We start from the raw sequence: 25,837 nt of genomic DNA on the forward strand, positions 1-25,837 counted from the left end.
TGTGTGAGTTCACTCTCATGTTTTATACTCCTGCTGCTTTTTTTCCTGTTCACCTTGCATGTGGGCTCTGCCTCAGTTATCTTCGAACGGAGCCTATGCCTATGTGAGCTGTTTTCTCGAAATCCTTTTTTATGCAGCCCATTCACTCTTGGCCCAAACGCTGAGCGTGGCCCATATGGTAACTGATGACCAGCAGCAGGCTAATTGCTCGCCTGAACTGGTTAAGCCTGGCTAGTTATCCATTGGCCAGAACGCCGGCAAATCCTATTCATCACCCACGGGTAATTGGTACAAACCATCGCCCGCGTGGTTTTCTAACGGGGAGAGTTTGGGCCGCAGCCCATCTAGGCCTTGGGTTTTCCGGTTTTTGTCTAGTTTTTTTCTGATTTTTCTTAGGTTTCGGTTTTCTTTCGATTTTTCTTTGATTTTTTCTTTTTAAATAAATTTTAAAGTGGAGCAAATTTTAAAGTTAAGCAAATTTTAAATTTGAACAAATTTCAAAGTAAGCAAAATTTTAATCTGAGCAAATTTTAAATCTGAGCAAATTTTGAATCTAGGCAATTTTTAAATCTAAGCAAATTTCAAATATGAGAAAATTTCAATTCTGAGCAAATTTCAAATCTAAAGAAATTTCAAATTTGGAAATTTTTGAAACAACCGAACTAATGGGCCTGGCCCATTAATGGTTTCCCCTTAGCTGCTCCCGAGGACGCCAACCAAATAGTTCTCGCTCCATTGAGAATTAACTTAGACCTCGGTCGATTTTGGAAGAAGAAAGTTCATTTTTGATCCTTGAACTCTAGTAAAAGTTCATTTTTGGTCCTAGAACTTTCGTTTGGTTTACAATGGACCTTGAACTCTCAGAATAATTCACATTTAGTCTTTATTCTGGTTGAGCCATGCAAATATCTACCAAGAGTGACAAAAACTCGAGGCAACGGTGCAAGGACATAGAGGTTGGACAGTGCTGGTAGGCAAAGCAAGTGGGCCTCCGTGGCACGCTTCAAGTGAATTGAGAGAGAGAGAGAAATCAAGCAACAAAATGATTTAGGGATACAACGGTTTCAAAATTTTGCATTAAATTTTGCATTAACGATGTTAGGTTCGACATCTCAACTATCTTGGACGTGGTCTGGTTCAAAATCAATTTGATTGGTTGACTATTTCTTGTTTCCACATTAGTGATTTTCTCATCTTAACTGAAACTGAAAATGGATGAAAAGTGAGCTATTCTGAAAGTTTAAGGTTTGTTCTAAACTAAAAATAATTTTTAGGACGAAAGTGAACTTCCCCAAGAGTAGAGTTGAAGGACGAAAAGTAGACTTTCTTCAGTTTGGAACCATCCCGTCTCCAACTAGGAATCCACGGGTCCCCACGTCCTCTACTTGCCGCTCTAGTGACGAGAGGGAGTGGGGACCTCGGACATGTGATTAGCGCTATAGTAAGAAGGTCTATGGTAGCTATGGTGTTGTTGTGCGGGACAAGAATAAGGTATACCTAACTTGCCGCCTACCTTCTCGGTGGCGATCTCGCCGATGCCGTTGAGGAGGGCGGAAAATCGTCTGGTCAGGGCTTTCATGGAGTGGTGGACCTCGTTCAGTCTATGTGTGTTACAGGTTTTGTGTCACAAGATTCAGATCAATTCAAGGGTTCAATACAGCTTTGGCGCGCTAGTCCTTAATTAGGAGCACATGCACGAAGAGTTCACAGCTGCCATCAACATTGCCAGACCGGCTCAGGTAGAGGAGCTACAATAGCGACATGTCGGTAGTAGTCGTTAGGCGGTTCAAGGATCTCGATGTAATTTATCATGGTTGCAGCGTTCGTCGCCAGTAATTACCATGATGCCTATTTATATTTTGGATATATATTAATATCAAGATGATATGGAGTATATCACGGTTGAGCTAGCCCCTCCCACCATGGCAGGAGCAGTGGTTGTGGCCTTGTGGGCAAGCAGGGGACATCTGACGGTGGCTTGGGTTGGCTGCTCCGTCGACTTGTGCCGCCGCCGCAAAAGAGAAGCGTGACGTACGAGACGAGTAGACCGCCGCTTGTCGTGGCAGGCGCCCAAGTGTAAGTTCGCCGTACGCGGCGACGCCGCCGGCGGGCGAGGCTGCCCACGTGTGCTTGAGCGTGCTGCCTCTGCGTTGACACCGAGAGCACACCATATCGCCATCATACAGACACGGCAAGGTTTACCAGTGATACCGGTAACAGTAATCTTGTCTCGTCGGAACCCCAAGTCAACCAATCAATCAGTCATAGATGACGCAAACCTAGCAGTGGCTCCCCGCCGATCTACCTACACGGAGACTCCATGCGCGCAGGTGTCAAACCCGCCCTCGCATTGCAGTCAAGCAAGCAAAGCAGTTCAGCAAAACAGCACATTCAGTTCCAACTCAAGCGCGCGCGCGTGCGATCGCTGTAGAACACTCGTGCGTGTCACCTCTATTTTTTCTCATCACGGTCAAATCAAAGCTCCGATCTATCTCAATCGGGGATGGATCCATCCCGTAGTTCAGAAAATAACGATCGGTGATGGATAAGGCGGGCGAGATCTTGTACGCGTCCAACTCAATAAATTACCACGACTAGGGTTGGCTCTCTATGCACAAAATCCATTACTATACGCGCGCCCGAGCTTGCTAATGACAAGAACACGGCTGCCGTTGCCCGTTGCTGCTGCGCTTGACCAAGTCAAGTGGGCGTGGGCCAGCGTGGCTTCGTTCCAGTTCCATCCACCGCCAGCTCAAGTCCAAATCGCCTCCAATTTAAGTAATTGCCTGTTCTCCTCGATCCTGCCCAATCAACTGCCTGCCATGTTTTCTTCCTTTCTTTCTATTCCACGAACGAAAGGAACGTCTCGTAAACCCCCCGATACATCTGGCCGGACGTAGTACGTACGTGATCTATTCCTTGCCTCTTTTAAACTCTTCCGCCCCGGTCAAATCCCATTTCACGTGACAAACACAAACTACCTTGCACCAAGCGACAACTCCACCAACCAAAACTATTATTCGCAGCTTTACCTTAAGAAATACCTAGAGTACAACATTCTAACCATTCGATTTATTTTTTTTACTCCGTCCCAAAATACTCTACATTGTAGGCCTAAGATTTGTTCTGAATTAAACAACGACAACAACAAACGAAAAGCTAAGCAATCCTCTATTGAGGGCGATAATCAAGCCATGCATCCCGTCCTCCAAACCCCCCAACAAATAGAGGAGGAGACGACAGCCGTGTCCTTCGCTGCCATCAAGTCCATGTATCCACTCGACGCGAGATCCGGCACACTCCTTCCCCGCGTATTCCACCACGACGACGTGACATCAGTCCCTCCGCTCCGTCCTAGCGGTCATGCTCGCTAGGAGCCTCACTGTGGAGTGCATGTTCGACAACCATCGGCTCTCCACCGGCATCCTGGCGGATCAAGTGCCATCGGCATCATCACAGATCAAGTGGCGGCGACATCCTCGCGGGTCCAAGTCAAGCATGGCGGGGTCAACAACAACACGTGGAGCCCAAACGATACCGTGCTGGTCTCACATGGGACGGGGGTTGCCACGGCGGCGATCACTCGGCAGACGCGCATGTGGCTTCCGTACGCCCGACAACACAAAGGTTTTTCTTTTAGATCTTGTGATTATTAATGGCGTCGTTAACGCCACTATCAGACAAACACAAATAGCTCCACCCCACCATTATTAATTGGCAGTGCTGTCAAGTTGGTGGTGTGGGAGTACAACACCACCAATGCCTTTTTTTTTTTTTTTAGAAAAATGATGAAATGAAGCGTCAAAATCTGGATGGGAAATTGAAGCACAAAATTTCCGGGCCAAAATTAAGACCTTGTCTTCCGGGCCAGAATTTCCGTTGGTTACCATTCCTGCCAGCCAATCACAAATACAGGAAGGAAGGAAGGTGAAAGAAAAAGGGTGAACCAAGTTCACGCAACGCACGCCGCCAGACGCTCACCAAACGCCCTCGCTCTCGACTCCCCATTCTCTCCGCCGGCCGCCGCCCGCCGCCGCTCCATCCACCCTCCACACCCACCGCCGCTCCCTCCACCTCCCACCCTCCACACCCGCCGCCGCCCCCCATTCGCTCCGCCGCCGCTCCCTCCACCCTCCACACCCGCCGACGCACCTCCGGTGCTTCGGACGACACGGCCTCGCGCGGTCTTCTACCGGCCGTCGAAACGCAGTCCTCCCTCCTGGGCTAGGGTTAATCCCAAGCGCCGCCCCGTCCTCGCATTTGAAGGAGGAGGCGCCGCTGCTGGCTTGCTCGCCGGCGTCGCGTGCATCGATTCGACGGTGCGCGCGGCTCCGTCGAACTCGCCCGTCGGCGTCGTGTGCGTGGATGAGGGAGCGCATTGCGGTGCTGCTCGTCCCCTCCCGAGGCGACCTCGACGCCTCGGCCTCAAAGGTAGCTTCTTCAACCCTCCTTTGTCCTGCTGCTTTAGTCCGGACCACGGTTCCGAACCTAGTGCTGCAGCTGGTTCCACCTTTAATTGGTAGTAACTACATGATCTGATTCGAATTCTTTGGACACCTAGGGTTTTGCCATGGCCTACAAGGGCAGCTTGAAGCGCATCCGCAAGGAGTACGGCGTGCTCTGCAAGGTGTGCTCGCCATTTCCCATCTGATTCGATTCAGCGTTGTTTGATTCCGTTTATGTGGGGACGTCCTGATGTGGTTCGGTTGGGTTGCAGGAGCCTCCGGTTGCTGATCGTGGCTCTCATGCTTGCCCGGCGACATATGGTCTGTAATAAGATTACGACATGCGCTAGTTCCCGATTTAGTTATTGCCGTCCAATCAATGGTCACTACTGGGCCATGCAATGAATAAATCTGTGCAGAAAAAACAACTTGGCTTTGCTTTTTAATTCCCTGTATAATATCAACATGAGGAGCGGTGCTCTTTACTTGACTTGCGGTCACAATGCTCTTAACTATTTCACTTGCAATTGACAGACACACATCATATATACTAATTGCGACCTAAAAGACACATATTTTTGTCTGCTCTAGAATCATGCATGTCGTGCAAAAGCATTGTTGTGGTCAATCTATGGCCCCTGAATGGTTTTGATTCTCGTTGGCTTGATTGATTAGTCAGAAAGTTATGTTGCTTAGTAAGTTATAAATGATTTTCACATTTTATTATTGTGTACAAGGCTTGCATTGAATAACACAAACTATGGAGTTTCTACTATTCACGGACTAGAAAAATACACCAATGTTGCTTGGTGAGATTAGGATACATTCTCCTATTTTTGTTTGCTGCCAAGTACTTTTGCATTTAGCTAATTAGGGAGAAGAGAAGAAGTTTCTTTGACATATTATGTGCTACCATTTTCTAGTAGAGAGTGGATTTTTCGTTCCTCTATTCTCATTGGTTATATCATCAACTAGTCCACACTGACTTGGTTGTACCGTGTAATTTGAGATTAGCTTGCAAGGATCCATGAGCTTAGGACTTCAGTTGTGAGCTGTATGGTTTGTACCAGATTTGAGAGAGGATCTTGGAATAAGACATTAATTTATTACTTCTAAATAGCCGTTGAATCCGATTACTTTGCTTGCTGTGATTTAAACAAGTTAGATATATCTGCCCAGGTTAATGTGATGAGAAGCTGAGATACAAATAAATGTGACTATTATACCTGTAGAGTTTGTTCCTGCTTTTGGTATCTTTTAGCAACCCTTCCAACCTTTTAACTGTTCGCACTTGCATGTTTACACGTTTAATTATGTCCATTGCAGCATTGTGTACAAGAGAAGTTGCAACCTGTCGGTTTGGTTTGGGGTCCACGTGGTTATTCCAGTCTTTGTTAATTGGTGAATGGAGTATGTTGGGATTTGGCCCAGGATTGCGTTTGGTAACATCCTTGTAGATGCTAAGACTGATGTATGATGCGCTGGCTGTGAACCTCGGCCTTGGCTACAATCTCTTTTGTGAGCTACTGGTTCACACTTTGATCTCCAACTCCTGGTATGCGTAATACTGATTGTTCTGGTCAATGGCGCTATTTTGGCTTATTAGTGGAGCTACTAGATTTAGTAGTTATGGATGTAATTCCTAGCTTTTTTTAAATATTGACTTGCTCTAGTTGAGTCTATATACTAGGTGTATGTGATCTGTGAGTTGCTGGTGAATGGTCGAATTTATTCATGATCATGTCTCTATAGCAATGTCATGGCAATCCTGATAGTGCAAGTTTAATTAAGTTTCTAGTGACAGCTGGATGATGAATTGATGTTGTGAAAATTATGATAATTTTCTTATGTGTGGATCACAATCACACATTCATTCCCTACGTTTTAACCTCTTGCAAATCAATCTTGGCAGTTGCAATGACACTGACACACAAGATATGTATGTCTTGTTTGCTATGCTCAGTTTTTTCCCATCTATATAGTTTTCTGGCCATATCTGTTTTGATGTATAATTTGCACTCTTCTCAAGTTTGGCTCTGACCATATAATTTTTTGTGAGAGGGTGTCGTCTGGAGCATGGAGTGGCTAGAGCTTAGCGAAGGGAGGACCGCCACTGTATCGATGCTGAAGTTTGGTTGACCTTCATCTTCATCTCCATGGTTTAGGTGAGCTCCTCCTTGTTCCCTTCTCTTATCATGGCCATGGATCCTTAGTTTGTGCTACAATCTTCTATGTTTGTTTATTCTTGAAACAACTTTTATATATCAACACAACAGCTTGTGTTGAGCTGTACAAATTGCTAAAGATTATTGGTGTATATGATGAATAACAACAATAATTCAACATTCCACATTGGTCGAATACTTTAGTTGCTGATGATGCATGTAACACCATTTATTCGTGTTAGATTCGTGATTTTGTTCATTTTTCATGCAAGATGTTGCAAATTAATAGGTCTGGTTGATTTGTTGATGAGGCCAACCTATGTTTGGTCCAATACATGTTGCCATGCATTATTGTGTAAAAGTTTGTTGCTGGGCAATGGTTTAGCTCTGCTATAGTAGCTGCAATACTACCTAGCTGGAGTTAGATCTTCTTTCCCCCCTGGTATATAAAGAATCAGCACAATTAATTGATCGGTTTTATCACCGCAACTTGAATCAGGACTAAATAACTGGAAAAAAAACATTCTAGTTGTTATTGTTATTTATTATGAGCAAAAATTTAGCTAGTGGAAGGTAATATTTCCGAGGCCCGAGTGTCTTGTATTTGCCTCTGGCTGCCTTCTTTGATAAATTTGCGTTTTTTTGGACTGCCATTCAACGCAACCGTTGTTTCACACAAGGTTGATTATTGTGTGCTGTGTTTGTGGCTTTGTTCTGTATTCTTTCATGAAGTGGTATTTCATCCTTTTATTTGTCAAAATCTTGCCTTATTTGTCCTCTTTGTATTTCAGGTGTTTGGTGCCAAGGCTGTGTGGGGTGGCGGAGCCCAAGGGGACCTGCTGCAAGAGGAAAATAGTCACCTACAGCAGCAGGTTACTCTTGACCTAGTGATTTGATGCATTCTTATCTGCTACTATCTGTAGCACTACATTGCTGATGCTCGATTCTCGTTACCTTCAATAGTGATCTGATATAAAATCTTTTATATACTCCTCCCTGTTTTGTTATTGATAATCTGATATAAAATCTGTTGTATACATCCCTGTTGTTCAGGTATCTTTTCCAGGAGCTGTGCCTGGATGTGAATGCCGCAGACGATAAGGGTATGTCCAAACTACCCCTTCGTTCAATTTTATAAGTTCGGGAAGCATGTTTCGCAATGCTACAAAAAATCTGTTTTTTCAATTATGTCCCTGGTTGGAACGCTCACGGGCATTCCTCTCTTTTCACTCTCCTAGCTCCCGCTTTGTCGCATCAATTTCGCTCGTGCGCGTCACCGTCGACGTCCGTACATCGCCGGCGCCCTCTCTGGCTCTCCCTCGCGTGAGTTACCACCGCTCGCTCCCTCGCGTGCTATCGCCTCCCTCTCGCTTGCGCTTGTCGCCGCCATCTTCCTCTCGTGTCCAGCTAGGTCAAGTTCAAAATGGACTTTTTCCCCTCCGGCAGACGGATCTGTAGCGACGCTGCTCGATCTTCTAAGGTGATGGTTGATCTGTCAAGGTAAGGGTAGGGCAGACCTCCAATCATGGTGGTGGCTGGTGGGGTTTACCAAGACAGTGCGGATGGTCTGTGAATTAAAAGATGAGGGGTGTACTAGTACATTTGTTCATACCATAAAATCTGATTTGTTATTTGATTCTTTCAAATGCAAATTATAGGATATATATTACTATGCTTGATACTCTGCATTGCAACCGAATCATGTGTTTGTTTGGTCCCACATTTTCTCTACTCCGTGCTTTCTCATATAGTGTCTTTCTAGATGGCACGATAGTTATTGTCGCGTTGTGTATGGATACACTGCTTTTTAGATAAGTTTCTGCTAGTTATTGTCACTACCTCAGCTATCATGGTTTCCCCTGCATAAGTGATAAATCTACCTTTGTCATATGTACTTGTGCAGTGTTGCTTATTGTTTTGTTGTCATTGGTACTGATTGTTGTTATTTTCTTGGATTATTCAGTTAAATTTGCATCATTACTCATGTCACTACTTCGAGCATTTGGGTTTGAGATGATATGCATTTTTTCAGTTTAGCTAAGTTCTGGAAACACAAGTTCTCCTATCCAAATGTTTTGGCATCATCTAAGGGTGGTACTCTGTAATGTTTCTTTTGTAGACCACTTGTGGTGTATTCACTGTTTTCTTAACCCCTTTTGGTGTGTTGTGGGTTGTGATTATGTTGATCATTGACAGAGAAAATGATTGCGTTCTCTTAAGCCACTAGTAAAGATTAGTACCCTGGATGTGGAATTGTCTTGCTGTTTTTATAGAGGTGCCCTGTACTCCATTGTTCATATATCTTGTGCATATTGCTATGTGCTTATTCATCATTCCTTCTGATGGTGCTGCTGAATGTAATTTCATTTGTATACTCAGAGTGCCTTATTTATAGCTGGAGTATGTGACTATGTGTTTCTTCTTTGTACCTTGGAGAATCTACTGTTAGATCTAACACAAAGAAATGCCCAGAGAGGAGTGGCATGCTAGTACAATGAAACTTGAACATTGAGTAGTGCTTGACATGGAGTAGTGGAAATGAGTTATACTGCTACATTTGCTTGTTCGGTAGAACAGTGGAAATGAGTTCTTGAAATATTATCGCCAACTAAGCTTGAAACTGGAACTCCTGATGAAATATTACCACTAACTGAATTGCTAGTCTCTAGTCTTTTGCACCATTGAACCATGCAGTGCAATTGGAGACCACATGTTATAAACTATTTTTACCAACAATTCTTCAGTGAACACATTGTCTTGCTTGTACTGCCAATATTCACTAACTAGTGGAGTATATTGTCTTGGAATATTTATATGATGATTGCATTGTGATAATTAATGGAGTAGATACTTCTATGAATCTTTTGTGATAATTAGTGTAGTAGTTAATTCAATGAACTCTATGTAGCAACAGTAAATACTCCATGTAGCAACAATAAGTACTCTCTATATATAATTTGTTAATGTAAGCTACGATATATTTTGAAACTGTTGTCGTGTTGCATCTTTTTTTTACTGAATGTTTCTCGTTGTCAAACTTTTATGGTCTACTAAGTTAAAGCCTGCTGTGACTGGAAATTAACATTGTGATAGCACATGAGAAATTGGAAAATGAATCTCTCAAGTTGGTACATAGTGATGATGTTGTTGTTTTATTTATTTTTACTAGAGGGAAGGAATCAAATGGCCCCATTTTGATTTTTAGTCATGCATCTCATTATCTGGATTAGTATAGTTCTTAGTTTACTGTCTAAGCTTATTTGCACTTACCACTTACCATGCCAAATCAACAGAGCATAGCTTGTTGTCTATTGCATGTGTTGCTGTTAAGTGCAAGCAGAATATATTTGTAGTGCGGCTAGTATGATGAATATAATTTACTAGCTCCTTTTCGTTTTTGTAGCTAACTTGAACCTTCTAATTCTGTTGTCAGCTGCGAGACAACACTGGCAGGAGGAGGTACCGCTGCTGCTGCACCTGTACTTCGAAGAAGGAGGATGTCTTGGCCCGGTTGTTGTGTTGTAGCACAAATGTTACTTGTCTGGCAACAACGTCCAGCGTAGCTCTTGCCAGTGCCAACAACCAGCGACGCTGACATGCCACATGCCCTGCTGCTCGGGCCTTTCCGCATCACGGACCAGCAGCTGAGAGGCACTCCTTCCCCTGCCTAGATGCAGGGAGACCTAGTTTTCTGTCGCCAAGATTCATCGACGTGGTTCTTCCATTGGAAGGTATAACTCCTTCTCTCCTAGGTCTGTTTCATCTCTTGTTCTTTTGTTAATCAAAGTCAGGTTAATTCCTAGCTTTTGTTAAATATTGACTTGCTCTAGTTAAGTCTTTATACTAGGTGTATGTGATCTGTGAGTTGCTGGTGAATGGTCGAATTTATTCATGATCATGTCTCTATAGCAATGTCATATCAATCCTGATTGTGCAACTTTAATTAAGTTTCTAGTGACAGATGGATGATGGATTGATGTTGTGAAAATTCTGATAATTTTTTTATGTGTGGATCACAATCACACATTCATGCCCTACGTTTTAACCTCTTGCAAATTAATCTTGGCAGTTGCAATGACGCACTGACACAAAAGATATGTATGTCTTGTTTGCTATGCTCAGTTTTTCCCATCTATATAGTTTTCTGGCCATATCTGTTTTGATCTATAATTTGCAATCTTCTCAAGTTTGGCTCTCACCATATATTTTTTTGTGAGAGGGTGTCGTCTGGAGCATGGAGTGGCTAGAGCTTAGCGAAGGGAGGAACGCCACTGTATCAATGCTGAAGTTTGGTTGACCTCATCTTCATCTCCATGGTTTAGGCGAGCTCCTTCCTGTTCCCTTCTCTTATCATGGCCATGGATAGTTAGTTTGTGCTACAATATTCTATGTTTGTTTATTATTGAAACAACTTTTATATATCAGCACAACAGCTTGTGTTGAGCTGTACAAATTGCTAAAGATTATTGGTGTATATGACGAATAACAACAATAATTCAACATTCCACATTGGTCGAATACTTTAGTTGCTGATGATGCATATAATACCATTTATTCGTGTTAGATTCGTGATTTTGTTCATTTTTCATGCAAGATGTTGCATATTAATAGGTCTGGTTGATTGTCGATGAGGCCAACCTACGTTTGGTCCAATACATGTTGCCATGCATTATTGTGTAGAAGTTTGTTGCTAGGCAATGGTTTAGCTCTGCTATAGTAGCTGCAATAATACCTAGTTGGAGTTGTATCTACTTTTTCCCCTGGTAATTAAACAACCAACGCAATTAATTGATTTGTTTAATCACCGCAACTCGAATCAGGACTAAATAACTTAAACAAAACATTCTAGTTTATTTTATCTATTATGAGCAAGAATTTAGCTAGTGGAAGGTAATATTTCCGAGGCCCTAGTGTCATGTATTTGCCTCTGGCTGCCTTCTTTGATAAATTTGCGCTACTTTGTTCTGTGTTCTTTCATGAAGGGGTATTTCATTCTTTTATTTGTCAAAATCTTGTCTTATTTGTCCTCTTTCTATTTCAGGTGTTTGGTGCCGAGGCTGTGTGGGGTGGCGGAGGCCAAAGGGACCTGCTGCAAGAGGAAAATGGTCACCTACAACATCAGGTTACTCTTGACCTAGTGATTTGATGCATTCTTATCTGCTACTACCTGTAGCACTTACATTGCTCATGCTCGATTCTCGTTGCCTTCAATAGTGATCTGATATAAAATCTTTTATATATACCTCCGTGTTATGTATTGATAATCTGATATAAAATCTGTTATATACATCCCTGTTGTTCAGGTATCTTTTCCAGGAGCTGTGCCTGGATGTGAATGCCGCAGACAATAAGGGTATGTCCAAACTACTCTCTTCGTTCAATTTTATAAGTTCGGGAAGCGATCCACGGTCATGTTTTGCAATGCTACAAAATATCTCTGTTTTTTTTTCAATTCTGCTGCTGGTCGAAACGCTCACGGGCATTCCTCTCTTTTCACGCTCCTAGCTCCCTTTTTGCTGCATCCCTTTCGCTCGTGCGTGTCACCGTCGACGTTCACCTCGCGTACACTACGGGCGCCCTCTCTGGCTCTCCCTTGCGCGAGTCGCCACCGCTTGCTCCCTTGTGTGCTATCGCACCCCTCTCACTTGCGCTTGTCGCCGCCATCTTCCTCTCATGTCCAGCTAGGCCAAGTTCAAAATGGACTTTTTCCCCTCTGGCAGATGAATCTGCAGCGACGCTGCTCGATCTTCTAAGGCGATGGTTGATCTGTCAAGGTAAGGTAGGGATGACCTCCAAGCATGGTGGTGGCTAGCGGGGTTTACCAAGACAGTGCGGATGGTCGCCTGCCAGGAGCTGCTGAACTTCCCGTTCCACCCAACCCACGATGAGCGGCCAACCATCGCGGGGACGGTGCGGTTCTGGCTCCTGGTGGCGATGTTCTAGTCCACGGCTGGTGGTGCAGGGGCGTAGGCTGTTGATGATGTCAACATTGGCAGCTTAGCCTACGAGGTTTGTTGCGATGACACGGGTCAGTTAATTGATGCTAGCATTTTCTGTGTGATTCATCCATGCGAGTTGTGTGTCTGGGTGAGGATTGGTTGTGGTTAGTGTCAAGGCCATGATTTAGCTCACGATTCAGCTAGTTTACTAGAGAAATCAAGGTTTACTGACAAGGAAAATTGCTGACAAACCCCTGCGCCCTTGCTCTCCCTATACTTGCCGCTGCTATTTTATAATTTTGCTAACTGCAATTGAATGTGTTGTCAAAATAATGTGTTTTTTGAATTAAAATATGAGGGGTGTACTAGTACATTTGTTCATAGCATAAAATCTTATTTGTTGTTTGATTCATTCAAATGCAAATTATAGGATATATATTACTATGCTTGATACTCTGTACTGCAACCGAATCATGTGTTTGTTTGGTCCCACATTTTCTCTAGTCTGTGCTTTCTCATATATAGCATATAGTGTCCTTTATAGATGGCGCGGTAGTTATTGTCGCGTTTTGTATGGTACACTGCTTTTTAGATAAGTTTCTCACTACCTCAACTATCATGGTTTGCCCTGCATAAGTGATAAATCTACCGTTGTCATATGTACTTGTGCAGTGTTTCTTATTGTGTTGTTGTGATTGGTACTGATTGTTGTTGTTATTTTCTTGGATTATTCAGTTAAATTTGCATCATTACGCATGTCACTACTTCGAGCATTTGGGTTTGAGAATCTATTCATTTTTTCATCTTGGCTAAGTTCTGGAAACACAAGTTTTCCTATCCAAATGTTTTGACATCATCTAAGGGTGGTACTCTGTAATGTTTCTTTCGTAGACATTTTATGGTGTATTTACTGTTTTCTTAACCCCTTTTGGTGTGTTGTGGGTTGTTATTATGTTGATCATTGACAGAAAATTATTGCGTTCTCTTAAGCCACCAGTATAGATTAGTACCCCGAATGTGGAATTGTCTTGCTGGTTTTATAGAGATGTCCTCTACTCCATTGTTCATATATCTTGTGCATATTGCTATGTGCTTATTCATCATTCCTTCTGATGGTGCTGCTGAATGTAATTTCATTTTTATACTTAGAGTGCCTTATTTATTGCTGGAGTACGTGTTTCTTCTTTGTACCTTGGAGAATGTTAGATCTAACACAGAGAGATGCCCAGAAAGGAGTAGCATGCTAGTACACTGAAAGTTGAACATTGAGTAGTGTTTGACATTGAGTAGTGGAAATGAGTTCTACTACTATATTTGCTTGTACTGTAGAACAGTGCAAATGAGTTCTTGAAATATTTTCACCACCTAAGCTTGAAACTGGAACTCCTGGTGAAATATTACCACTAACTGAATTGCTAGTCTCTACCTGTCTTTTGCACCATTGAACCATGCAGTGCAATTGGAGACCACATGTTATAAACTATTTTTACCAACAATTCTTCAGTGAACACATTGTCTTGCTTGTACTGCCAATATTCAGTAACTAGTGGAGTATATTATCTTGGAATATTTCTGTGATGATTGCATTGTGTTAATTAATGGAGTAGATACTTCTATGAATCTTTTGTGATAATTAGTGGAGTAGGTAATTCAATGAACTCCAAGTAGCAACGGTAAATACTCCAAGTAGCAACAATAAGTACTCTACGTATATAATTTGTTAATGTAAGTTGCAATATATTTTCAAACTGTTTCCGTGTTGCATCTTTTTTTACTGAATGTTTCTCGCTGTCAAACTTTTATGGTCTGATAAATTAAAGCCTGTTGTGACTAGAAATTAACATTGTGGTAGCACATGAGAAATTGGAAAATGAATATCTCAAGTTTCGTACATAGTTAATTGGAAAATGAATCTCTCAATTGGAAAATTAATCTCTCAAGCAGAATATGTTTGTAGTGTGCGGCTAGTATGGCGAATATAATTTAGTAGCTCCTTTTTGTAGCTAACTTGAACAATGTAATTCTGCGGTCAGCTGCTACACAACACTGGAAGGAGTAGGTACCGCTTCTGCTGCACCTGTACTTCGAGGAAGGAGGAGGTCTTGGCCCGGTTGTTGTATTGTAGCACAAATGGTACTTGTCTGGCAACGTCCAGCGTTGCTCTTGCCAGTGCCAACAACCAGCGACGCTACCATACCACATGCCAGCTGAGAGGCACTCCTTCCCCTGCCTAGGTTCTGCCATTGGAAGGTATAACTCCTTCTCTCCTAGGTCTATTTCATCCCTTGTTGTTTTGTTAATCAAAGTCAGGTTATTGGTGGTTTGTAACTCTGAAGCTTGGGATTTTTTCTTGAAGTGGATAGAGCTTATAGATATGTGTTCTGTTAGTAGCTTGCTTGGTTCTAAAATATTATCTTATGAAATGGTTTTTTTTTTAAAAAAAACGGAGCTGATTTTGCTCGTTTCTTAAGTGAGATGACAAGTCTGTGTTTCTATTGAAGGGTGGTTTTAATTTTTTTAGGTTAGTGTATGAGATGTCATATTGTGTGGAAGGCATGCACGAACACTCATATTCTGGGCTTCAAATAGGCAATCGATATACCTTATTAAGTATCATTTGCTGAATTGATTTCCCAGTATCTTTCTCCACTTGTTTTTGTTAGCATTGTATACATACTTTAGCTTCTATTTGAAGTTTAGAGTTATTGGTTGAGCTTCGAATATGTTATTGTGAAGACTGATTTTCTTTGTAATATTTGTTAGCCATGGCATGTTCTGGTTGTTTTGTTATTCCGTTTGAACTTTGCATGATGTTGTGCTTAATATCCGTTGCAGCGGGCCACGCGATGATGTCCATGGTATAGAGTTTGCTGGTGTTCCGAAGAGTTAGGCTATGAATATCTCCCCCCTAAGGAGGGTGAACCAAACCATCTACCTGTTGACTGATGGTGCAAGGAAGAGTGCCTTCAAGAACATCAACACCATTGCTGAGTGTACCTCGTTGATGAGTTCATCAACGACGCCAAGGGCTTATCTAACAGGTAATCTACCATCAAAAACAGTTGCTTGTCTTGTCTTATTTCTATAGTCTGAATGAAAAATGGGTGCTTCTACGAGAACACACTTGATGCTACATCTGTGAGCTTTTGTGTCTGTTTTGTTTCTTTTCTTTTGACCCTGCAAAAGAAGGAACTAGTTTTTTTGTTTTATGTTTGCAAAAATGTGGTGCACTCATAGTTTTTGATTTCCTCTTAACCATGGTGGATATGGTGTATGTGTGCTGGATCACATCCTATCCAGTTTTAGATATGCAAATGTATAGTTTTCCTCATTTGTACATGTACTGCTCTTTTGTAATACAAAAAAATACCATGCCAATGCCTGATAAAGAAGAATTCTATGGTTGCCTTTTTTGATTCATGTGCTCATGTTGCTTACCAAAACACAAATTTATGTGCTTAACTGAATTGGTCTTATTGATGCCCCTAAACTGATTATTGCCGTGGATAACAAAATCCTTGTTTTACTAAAAAAGAAATTTCATACCAAAATGGTTCCTCGAACGGTTGAAAAAATTGCTTTTACTTTATTTTTTGTATTTCATTGGAGAAGTGGAGGTAGAGCTGTCCAGGAGATAGCTACACGGCCATGAGTTGTCTGCTATGAATTATGCACAAAAGGATTGGATTGTTTATTGTCTAGCTTATTTTCCTGGACAAGATTTGAGCTATGTGTGCTTGCGCTAATTTCAGGGCAAATGCTTGTTCTGTTCTTGAAACCCACATCCTTGCTACACTTGGATAGTTTTTGCTTGTATCAACTCCTTAAATGAAGTGGTCAAGTCGAATTATATTATGCTATGGCACAAATCTTTCGTGTTTCTATGCTCGGCCTTCATATGCTGTAAAGCTTCTGTTTTATTTAAATTTCCATTGGATGGACTGTGTACTGGATTTCCATTAGATGGACCGTGTAGTGAATCCTTTGGAAATTGCATCCATTATTCCCGGGTATTAATGCGATGGGTAGTATCATCTGGACTGCACAAGTGTCTTAGTAGTCAAGATTCCTGCCCCAACTAGTTGTTTCGTGACTTGGAAATTGCTAACTGAGCTGTCATTAAAATCTTTTTTTCGCAGCATCCTTGTTGATTAAGTGAAGAAACCAGTTGCTTCCCATCCCTGATCCAATTGTTGATCTATAGGTGATGCCTTTTGTTCCCTATTACCCCCTATTTTTGTTTCTTGCTCATGTTCCTGCATGTTTTACGCATGATGAAGGTGTCTAGAGGAGGAGTGTTTTGTAGTATAAATAGATGGTAAAAAATGTTGTACTTTTATTGATTATAGCTTGTAAACATGATGCTGCGTTACTAACACCTCCTTTTGTTACCTATTAATTCTAGCTGGTCAGTTTGATCTTTTTTTTATCACTAGAGCTACTAGATATGATTTTCACAATTCAGGTTAACTTCATGATTCAAATATTTTTTGGTACATTCCGTGATGTTTTGTCTAGAGAAAGTTGAGCTACTTTTTTTCTGAAGACATGCATGCATTCCTTGTTAAGAAAGAATCATCTTGTACCATTGTGTATCTGTCATTTCCTGGTTCTTTATAAAGCCGGTGCGGGCTACATGGGTCTAGATTAATACTGTAGATTTCTTTAGAGCAGCTGTATTGTAGATTTTGAGCCTAGTAATGCAAGGTTCAAATCTATTTCTTATCAATATCCAGAGCAGTTCATGCCTAGAGAAGGTTGAGCTATTTATTTCGGATCCAGACGTGAATGTTTTAGTTTTTTTGGACCAAACTCTCATTTGTTTTCTAATCGGTATGTATTTTTTTATCAGGGAATCTGGAAGAAGCATTTGGGAAGTCCTCCTAAATCCGAACTTACCAATCATGTATGACCGCCACTCCAACGAGGGCTCTCGCGGCACTGCTGGCCATCCTCATGTGCCTTTGTTCTCAGTGGTGGTCTTGGTTGTCCATTGGCTTTGGCCACCTCCTTGGCGATGCAACTACTGTAGCAGTGGCGTTCACTCCTTCCGGTGAGCTCCTTGGGGTTCCCGTATTCTGCGCTCCACCATGCGGTGTCGCTCCTATTTAGCTTAATTTGGATTTGGTCATGGTACTGGCACGTGCTATTATATTTGCTTGGCTATGTGATGTTTAGGGATTGTCTGTTTGTCCCCACATTGAGCATTTTTAGCTGTTTTCTACAATACAGCGGGCTTCTAGTGATTGACAAAATTTATCAACTTCAAGGTAGTGGATTCTGTTCATGTAACAATATAAAAAGTTTTTCTTAGTTTATATACTTTGTAATATTTGTAATCATGAGAAAAAAATTGTAGCTTTGTGAGGAAAACAACTTAATATTTATGGAGAGCTTAAGTTGCTTACGCAATCTATAGCTTTTGGATGCATCGAGTTACTGCCTTTAATATTTACCTTTCTATAGGTGTGTGGGCTTCCATTTGTGCATTCCTATGTCTGGCATATCAGTCTGTAGCAGTTCAAATATTGCTAATTGATCTGGATTATCTATCTAGTTAGTTGATGGTTTGATCAATTCATGACCAATTGAGCATATATGTTGTGCATTTGTTTTGCTGGATGCTTTGAGTTAAATTGAGCTGTGTGTGCACTATGCGTGTGATGTTTGGAACTGGAAGATAAACTCTCGGTCTAGCCTCGTCATGTTTCTTTTGGGTCGGAGATGGCCAAGCTCAAAAGCTAGACCATCAGGATGCATCTTATTAATCTCCTTGCATTCATTTTCTTCTGTTTTGAACTATATCCATGCAGGCTAATATGATTCACATCCACTAAACTGAAGTTGGATTTATGTGCAAATATTTTCATCTTTTTTGTACTTCCAGGTAAATATAATATCTCCTATGTAGTTGTCACCAGTGAACTCTGTATAGAAGATGGACTATTCTTTTTTTCTTTTGACCTGGAGATCGATGGTCCATTCTCCTTAGACTAGTGATGTGTTCTAATTTGGAAAGCTGGTCAGTTTGATCTTTTTCGACCACTAGAGCTACTAGACATTAAATGCTTGATGATATCCTTGTGATAGTACTACAGATGGTTTTCACAATTCAGAGTAGGCATGATCAAATATTTAAGTTTCGTGTGTAGAGAAAGTTAGAGCCATTTTCTGAATGCATTACTTTCTAGAACAACATTATCTTGTATCATTGTGTATTTGATGCTTCATGGCTGCGTGTACAGCCTTGTCGTGTTTTTTTAGGTCAGAGATGGTCAAGCTCAAAGCTAGGCCACCAGGCTGGATCTTATTAATCTCCTCGCCTTTACTTTCTTCTGTTTTGAATTATATTCATGCAGGCTAATATGATTCACATCCACTAAACTTGTCTCACATGATTGTCTTGAACGTCGTGAATCTAGGAAGTCAGATTTATGTGCCAATCTTTCTATCTTTTTTGTACTGGTAATGGTCAGCCATGAATGCATAGTGGGAACCAGCCATGAATTTGCTTTGCCATAGTGCCATGATTACTTGTTTTCACTCATGTTTAGGGTTAATTATGTTACTTGCACTTCTAGCCAATGATGTACTAGATATGTTGGTGAGGTCATAGTCATAGCAGAACAGTGTATGTCACCATGTTTTGAATGATTTGTCATCATGTAGTGTTATCTATGTTGAAGTTTTCTGGTATGCAGCCTCTTTGATTAGTCAACATCACTGCTCTCGGTTATCTCTTTTACTTTCTTTCCTTGAGATAAGTTTATGGATTTTGGATCTGAACAAGCTACTTGGGATGGTGCAGAGCGATTTACATTTGTAATTTGCTTGTGTTTCTGATAGGTTTTATTTTCTGAAGATATATCTTGATGGTATTAGCATAAGCTTGTACCGTGATTTATGACCTACCCATACCAAGGTCAATTAGTGAAAGGGTGAAAGCTGGTTCCCACTATGCTTTGTTGTTTCCCTTCACAGAATTGGCATGGTCGCAATATCCTGAAGAATTAGCGTGAAACTGCTTTGTTCATCAGTCCAAGTCTTGGCTCTTACAATTGATAATGTCCATGTCTAATTGATTTATTCTGGTCTTCTTCCATTGATGCTAACGTACATGCGATGTATAGTCTGATATGCTTACAATGATGTGTGCAATGTCCTATATAATTTATGTTTGTTGTCCCTCCTTGCCCATGTAGATGTTTATCATTATAGTAGTACAACCTGTTAATATGTATCAGTGGATTTCCTAACCCCATGAAGCTTGACGCTGCCTATGTATGTTTACACGCTTTAAGAAAATTTGTTTACCATTTTCAGTAGACTCGATGGTAACATCTAACTGCCCTTTGTGCAGCAAACATCTGAAAATTCATTGAAAAGATGGTGTCTGTCACATGATAAACAACTTGGTTGGTCACTCGCTGGACTAGTGTCTTCCCTTCCTCTTCAGCCTGCTTACTCTATTTCTTGTCATCTTCTGCAGTCCAACAATCAGATGGAGGAATTGTGTAAGGTATGGAGGTCAGCTAATTTACTTTACGCAGGTGCATTTTGAATAAGTTTGTGGCCGACTATGGAATGGAATATTGCTAGCCAAACTGACAACCATCTTGTTAGCTTACCTTGCATACACCCATTTTTTCCAAGACAAGATTTTATAGTTTAGCCCGTTGAATATGGACGATTTAGTGCCCAACACTGGTAGAGCTACCGTTTTTCTGTATTAAATCAGTTTGTCAAATTGCTAGTACGCAATTTTTGCGTACTTTGAAGGAATATGCATATAAGTTTTTTGTCTTCATCTTCCTTGCAGTGGCAGTTTCAATAAAGGAGTCCCGCTTGCAAGATATCCTACAACATGTAGTTGCCAAGCATGTGGAATATGGGTGCTAATTAAGCTTTGTTTCTCTGTAGCATGAAACTACACCTGTTGCTTTTGTCGTGCAATTTTTGATGATTTCATTTTTTTTTAACTCATCTGTGTTATAATATGTGGGAGATAGATGTGAGGCGCCAAGAGGGGCATCGTGAGATTCGTTAAAGTGGAAAACCTCGGAGAGAGCCATTTGAAGAAGAGGATGGGATGTAGGTGTGGATTGTTTTGGCCTCTGTCGGTGCTCCAGGCCAGGAGTTGTAATGGTAGTGCGACAACTTCCTTTGGCATGATTGTTACTTGACAAGAGTTTCTCTGTTTGGTTAGAGTTGCGAGTCAGTTGGGATTGATTTGAATGTCATGAGTTGTGCTGTGAGCACATTATGGTGTATTGCTTGATATTGTGTTGTGAATGTCCCAAAAAGAGTGAATTCATGCCGAAACTTTTGAACACTCTAACAAGTTTCTCTTATTGTTGAATCATATTCAAGTTAAGTCTGTTGTGAGCCGGTCGACCACAATTCAGATATGTGATGGCTGGAATCGTTTTGTAAGAGCATATATGCAATACTTCAGTGCGTCCTCTATCTGTGATGGTCTACTAGTTGTAACGTTGCACTATGCTGATCAAGTTGATCGATCTACCATGTCAAAAAGAAAAAAAAATAGATCGGTCTATCACCAGTGAACATACACAAATGTGGATCTCTTGGGGTTTGTTTCAGGTCACATTACCCCATTTGGTGTACAACAACTTGATGGAAAGTATACGTGAAACTGATGCTATTAGCTAGCCTTTCGGTAGGATGTGCCACGACCCAGAAAAGAAAAGAAAGAACTGTAGAATTTAGGAGATTAATTAATATCCTAAAAGTCCTGTATAGGAACCTATTGGTTCTTGGATTTAGTAAATAATTGGATGAGATTTAGGTGGTAGTCGCAGCGTACAATCAATCTATCATGACAAACAAAAATAAGATATAATTAGTGTGTTAAACAAATATTTATGGCTCACTAAATATCTTTCCTCGGAATAACCTCAAATCTGATCGAGAATACTTAGCACGATATTTCCTCAAATCAGATCGACGGTAATTAGGATGCCGTTTCCGCTTCTGTATATTTTCTTCAATATTTTACAGTAGATTTCAGCATCCTTAATCCTTGCATGTTCCCCATCTTGACCAACCGAATGAGCCCCATGCATTGTCTAACTATGCTGAAATTACGGGACAATTAATTAACATGCCAGAAAAATGGCCCGCTGCAATAATTGCCTGTCTCTTGGCCTGCCCAATAACCTTAGCTTTGCCGTAACAAAGCGAAAAAAAAAAGAGCGGCAACTTGGAATTGGGACGAAAAAGTAGTACCTCCTGCACTAGGAACCAAATTTTGAACGAAAAATTCAACCTGTGAGCTGAGCCTATAAGTAGAAGGAGGGGTTGAGCCAACGCGTGCGTCGTGTGTGACGACTTAGACTTTGACTCTTTACTCGTCGAGGAGAGGAGAGGAGAGGAGAGCGTTGTGCTGGCTTCATCGTCTCCGGCTGCACCAGGAGTGAAGGCCATGGAGGGTGTCGTATGTGTCGTCGGTGAGTGAGTGCCGGATACTGTGTTACTTGCCGGTCTGAGTTCTTGCCCGTAGGGTGTTCGGTGAAATGGGTCTATGGAATTCTCTGCAGGGTTTGCTGCAAATGGGGATCAGAGGCGTCACCGTGTTCGACGTGCGGGGTTTTGGGGCGCAAGGCGGGTCTACGGAGCGGTATGAAGGTAGTAGCTTGGCCCGTGTTTGCAATCCCTATACTAATGCTAAGTGTTAAATCACTGTTTGTGGTTTCCAGCGTGTAGTAGTCTCTGCATCCCTTCAGTTCTCATCCTTAATTCTGTAAGTGTTCTTCGTGGCCGTTTTTAGTTTTCAGTCACGCTGTTGGGTTTTGTTTACTCGCCTGTAGTCGCTGCTGCCCTTTTTTTGGATTTGTAAGTTCAGTCTCCTGGAGCCTAACAGTAGTACAAAGCTAATAGCAACAATTATCAGACCTGTCGCAACAACATACATGCCCTTTAGAAGAACTGCATGCTTTAGTCCTGACGAAAAACACTCTTTGACATGCGCTCGTGTTCTTATGAAATCCAGGAAGCATGACCTATTGACCTCTATCATTTAGGCCTCACCTGCTGTTTCCTTTTCGCAGTGATACCTGTCTCAGACGTTGTGAGGATACGCACCGGCGAGCGCGGAGAGCACGCCGAGAGGATGACGGGTGGTCTGTCGGACAGGCTGTCCATCTACGGTTGAGCTAGCCTCTCCCACCATGGCGGGAGCCGTGGTTGTGAGCAAGCAGGGGACATCTGACGGCGGGTGGCTTGGGTCGGCTGCTCCGTCGACTTGTGCCGCCGCCGCAAAAGAGAAGCGTGACGTACGAGACGAGTAGACCGCCGCTTGTCGTGGCAGGTGCCCAAGTGTAAGAGCATCCCCACTCGTTGGCGCTCCCCACGCCCAAATCCGGCGAAATTTTCGTCCGGATTGGATGAAGATTTTGGCGTGGGGAGCGCCGAAGTTCCAGCCGTCCCCCCGGCAGGAAACCCCCAACCTCGACCATTTGACATATTTCAAACAAATTCAACATAAAATTTAACAAGTTCGGCAAACAAGAGGACGAGAATTGCTGGAAACAAATTCGGCGATAACGAGTACAATGTTTAACAAGTGCTGAAACAAATGAAGCACACAATTTCACAATTTTTCAAACAAATTAAGACAGACTAGTTGGCGTCGGCGTTGGCGTTGCCTCGGAGCCTCCATATGTGCTCCACCGGATCATCTTGCAGACAGTTGGTGCATTGTAGAGTCTCGAATCTCCTGGCGCATAGCAATGAAGGCGGCCCATGATGGAGGCACCTGGTGATTAGGGCTGTGCAAGAGGACCCTCTCTCTCATATGGTGCTTCTTGCTCAGTCGGAGGAACCGGATGCTTTCGCTCATCTTCAATAATCATGTTGTGTAGGCACACACAGCAGTTCATCACCTCCCACATCCGATCTTTGGACCAAGTCATAGCGGGGAACCGGACGACAACAAATCTCTGCTGTAGGACACCAAATGCTCGCTCGACGTCTTTTCGGCAAGCTTCTTGTTTCTTGACAAACTCGCAAAGTTTGGGGGTGCTAGGATTGGAGATCGTCTTCACAAATGTTGCCCACTTTGGATAGATACCGTCTGCAAGGTAGTATCCTTTGTTGTAGTGCCGACCATTGATCACATAGTCCACCGGGGGAGCATGACCCTCAACAAGCTTGGAAAAGACCGGGGAGCAGTTTAGGACGTTGATGTCATTGTTGGATCCAGGCATACCAAAGAAAGAGTGCCAAATCCAAAGATCATGGGTAGCCACCGCTTCAAGTATCACAGTGCAGCCTTTTTGTGACCCTTGTACATTCCCTGCCACGCAAACGGACGGTTCTTCCATTGCCAATGCATGCGATCAATGCTTCCAAGCATCCCTGGAAAACCTCTAGCTTCATTTGTTGCAAGGATCCTCCGAGTGTCTTCGACGAGTGGGTGATCTCAAGTAATAGTCCCCGAACACTGCTATGACGTCCCCTGCAGAACCGGTAGAAACAATCAAGGGCGGTGGACTCCGCCATGCGAAGATAGTCATCTGCAGTATCACCGGGAGCTCCATACGCCGAGCATCCTCATAGCCACTGTGCACTTCTGCAGTGACGAAAATCCAACCAAACCGAGTGCAATCCGCCTTGCATCCGAAGTAGGGATCAAAGTGGCGGATGGCATACACAATTTCCGTAAATAGCTTTCGCTCATCCCGAAACGACGCCGGAAAACACTCTCACCGTGCAATGGATTGTCGGCGAAGTAGTCGGCGTACAACATGCGGTAGCCCTCCATTCGCTGTCTCGGCTTGCACTTCCGGCGACCTCGTGCCGACCCACCACGCCGACGAGTTGCCGGTCCGCCGTACATGCTTGCCAAGCAACCAAGGATCATCATGTGCTCCTCGTCTTGGGCGGCTGCCGCCATCTCTTCTTGCATAAGCTCGACGAACATCTGCTCCTCCTCTTCGTCCGAGTCCATGGCCGGCGAGGCAAATGGACGAACACCGACGGGCGTGGTCGAGGCAACCCGAGCCGCGAGCGACGACGAGCAAGCAGGCCGGAAAACAGAGCCGGCGGAAGAGCAGCCGGATAGACCGTCGTCCAAACACGGCGGAATATAGGCAGGTGGGGAAGGAGTGGCGGCGCAATCCGGGCAACAAGCCGGCGGGGTGGTGCCGGCGGCGAGAGAGATACGAGGGGTGGGGGAGATTTTGAGCGACGTGGCGGTGGGGTTCGTGCGTCGAGTCACCGACGGATCGGGCCCTTCCCCGCTTTTCACTCGTCCGGAGTCCCCGAGCGCTCCCGGGGGCCGGGGATGGCGTGGGATCGCCGGATGGATTTAGGCCCAAATCCGGACGAAAACGAGGAACCGGGGGCGCGACTGGGCCGAATTACGCCGTCCGGATGGAAAAAACGCTCGCCGGGGGCCTCGTCGGGGGGACAGAGTGGAGATGCTCTAAGTTCGCCGTACGCGGCGACGCCGCCGGCGGGCGAGGCTGCCCACGTGTGCGTGAGCGTGCTGCCTCTGCGTTGACACCGAGAGCACACACGTTTCGCCACGGAAACACATCATACAGACACGGCAAGGTTTACCAGTGATACCGGTAACAGTAATCTTGTCTCGTCGGAACCCCAAGTCAACCAATCAATCAGTCATAGATGACGCAAACCTAGCAGTGGCTCCCCGCCGATCTACCTACACGGAGACTCCATGCGCGCAGGTGTCAAACCCGCCCTCGCATTGCAGTCAAGCAAGCAAAGCAGTTCAGCAAAACAGCACATTCAGTTCCAACTCAGGCGCGCGTGCGATGGCTGTAGAACACTCGTGCGTGCCACCTCTCTTTTTTCTCTTCACGGTCAAATCAAAGCTCCGATCTCGGCCATCCGATCCATCTCAATCGGGGATGGATCCATCCCGTAGTTCAGAAAATAACAATCGGCGATGGATAAGGCGGGCGAGATCTTGTACGCGTCCAACTCAATTAATTACCACGACTAGGGTTGGCTCTCTATGCGCAAAATCCATTACTATACGCGCGCCCGAGCTTGCTAATGACAAGAACACGGCTTGAGTGCAATAATAAAATCTTGCTTAACGCCTTTCTATCTGCCACTGTGGATTGACTTTCGACAGTTGACACTTGACACCGGATCCAGCAAGGCTAGAGAAAGATATATATACTTACTCATTATGCTCAGAGAGATTGCACGGCTGGTCCCATGCGGATTATGCGTCGGCGCTGGTAAAAAAAATGCTGGAAACTCATTATGTTGAACTGCTCCATGTCTCGAATCT

At 43.2% G+C, this 25,837-nt stretch overlaps 1 long non-coding RNA gene across 3 annotated transcripts; it reads left to right on the forward strand.

Annotated features, from left to right (window-relative positions):
* Positions 1–4,588: 4,588 nt before the first annotated feature.
* On the forward strand, positions 4,589–20,860 carry LOC124706146. 3 transcript variants are annotated; one of them, XR_007004291.1, is made up of 10 exons: positions 4,589–4,627; positions 5,772–6,610; positions 7,402–7,482; positions 7,664–7,713; positions 10,044–10,341; positions 15,385–15,590; positions 16,689–16,753; positions 17,402–17,602; positions 19,910–20,068; positions 20,369–20,860. It is a non-coding gene; the product is annotated as an uncharacterized LOC124706146 (long non-coding RNA). The 3 variants fall into 3 exon arrangements; XR_007004293.1 differs by lacking the exons at positions 4,589–4,627; positions 19,910–20,068; positions 20,369–20,860 and adding an exon at positions 18,363–19,825 and having other exon boundaries at positions 5,674–6,610; XR_007004292.1 differs by lacking the exons at positions 4,589–4,627; positions 5,772–6,610; positions 7,402–7,482; positions 7,664–7,713; positions 10,044–10,341 and adding exons at positions 10,939–11,732; positions 11,914–11,963; positions 14,583–14,799.
* The last annotated feature ends 4,977 nt before the right edge of the window (positions 20,861–25,837 follow it).

This window comes from Lolium rigidum, chromosome 4 (genome assembly GCF_022539505.1).
Source record: "Lolium rigidum isolate FL_2022 chromosome 4, APGP_CSIRO_Lrig_0.1, whole genome shotgun sequence".
Taxonomy (NCBI): domain Eukaryota; kingdom Viridiplantae; phylum Streptophyta; class Magnoliopsida; order Poales; family Poaceae; genus Lolium; species Lolium rigidum.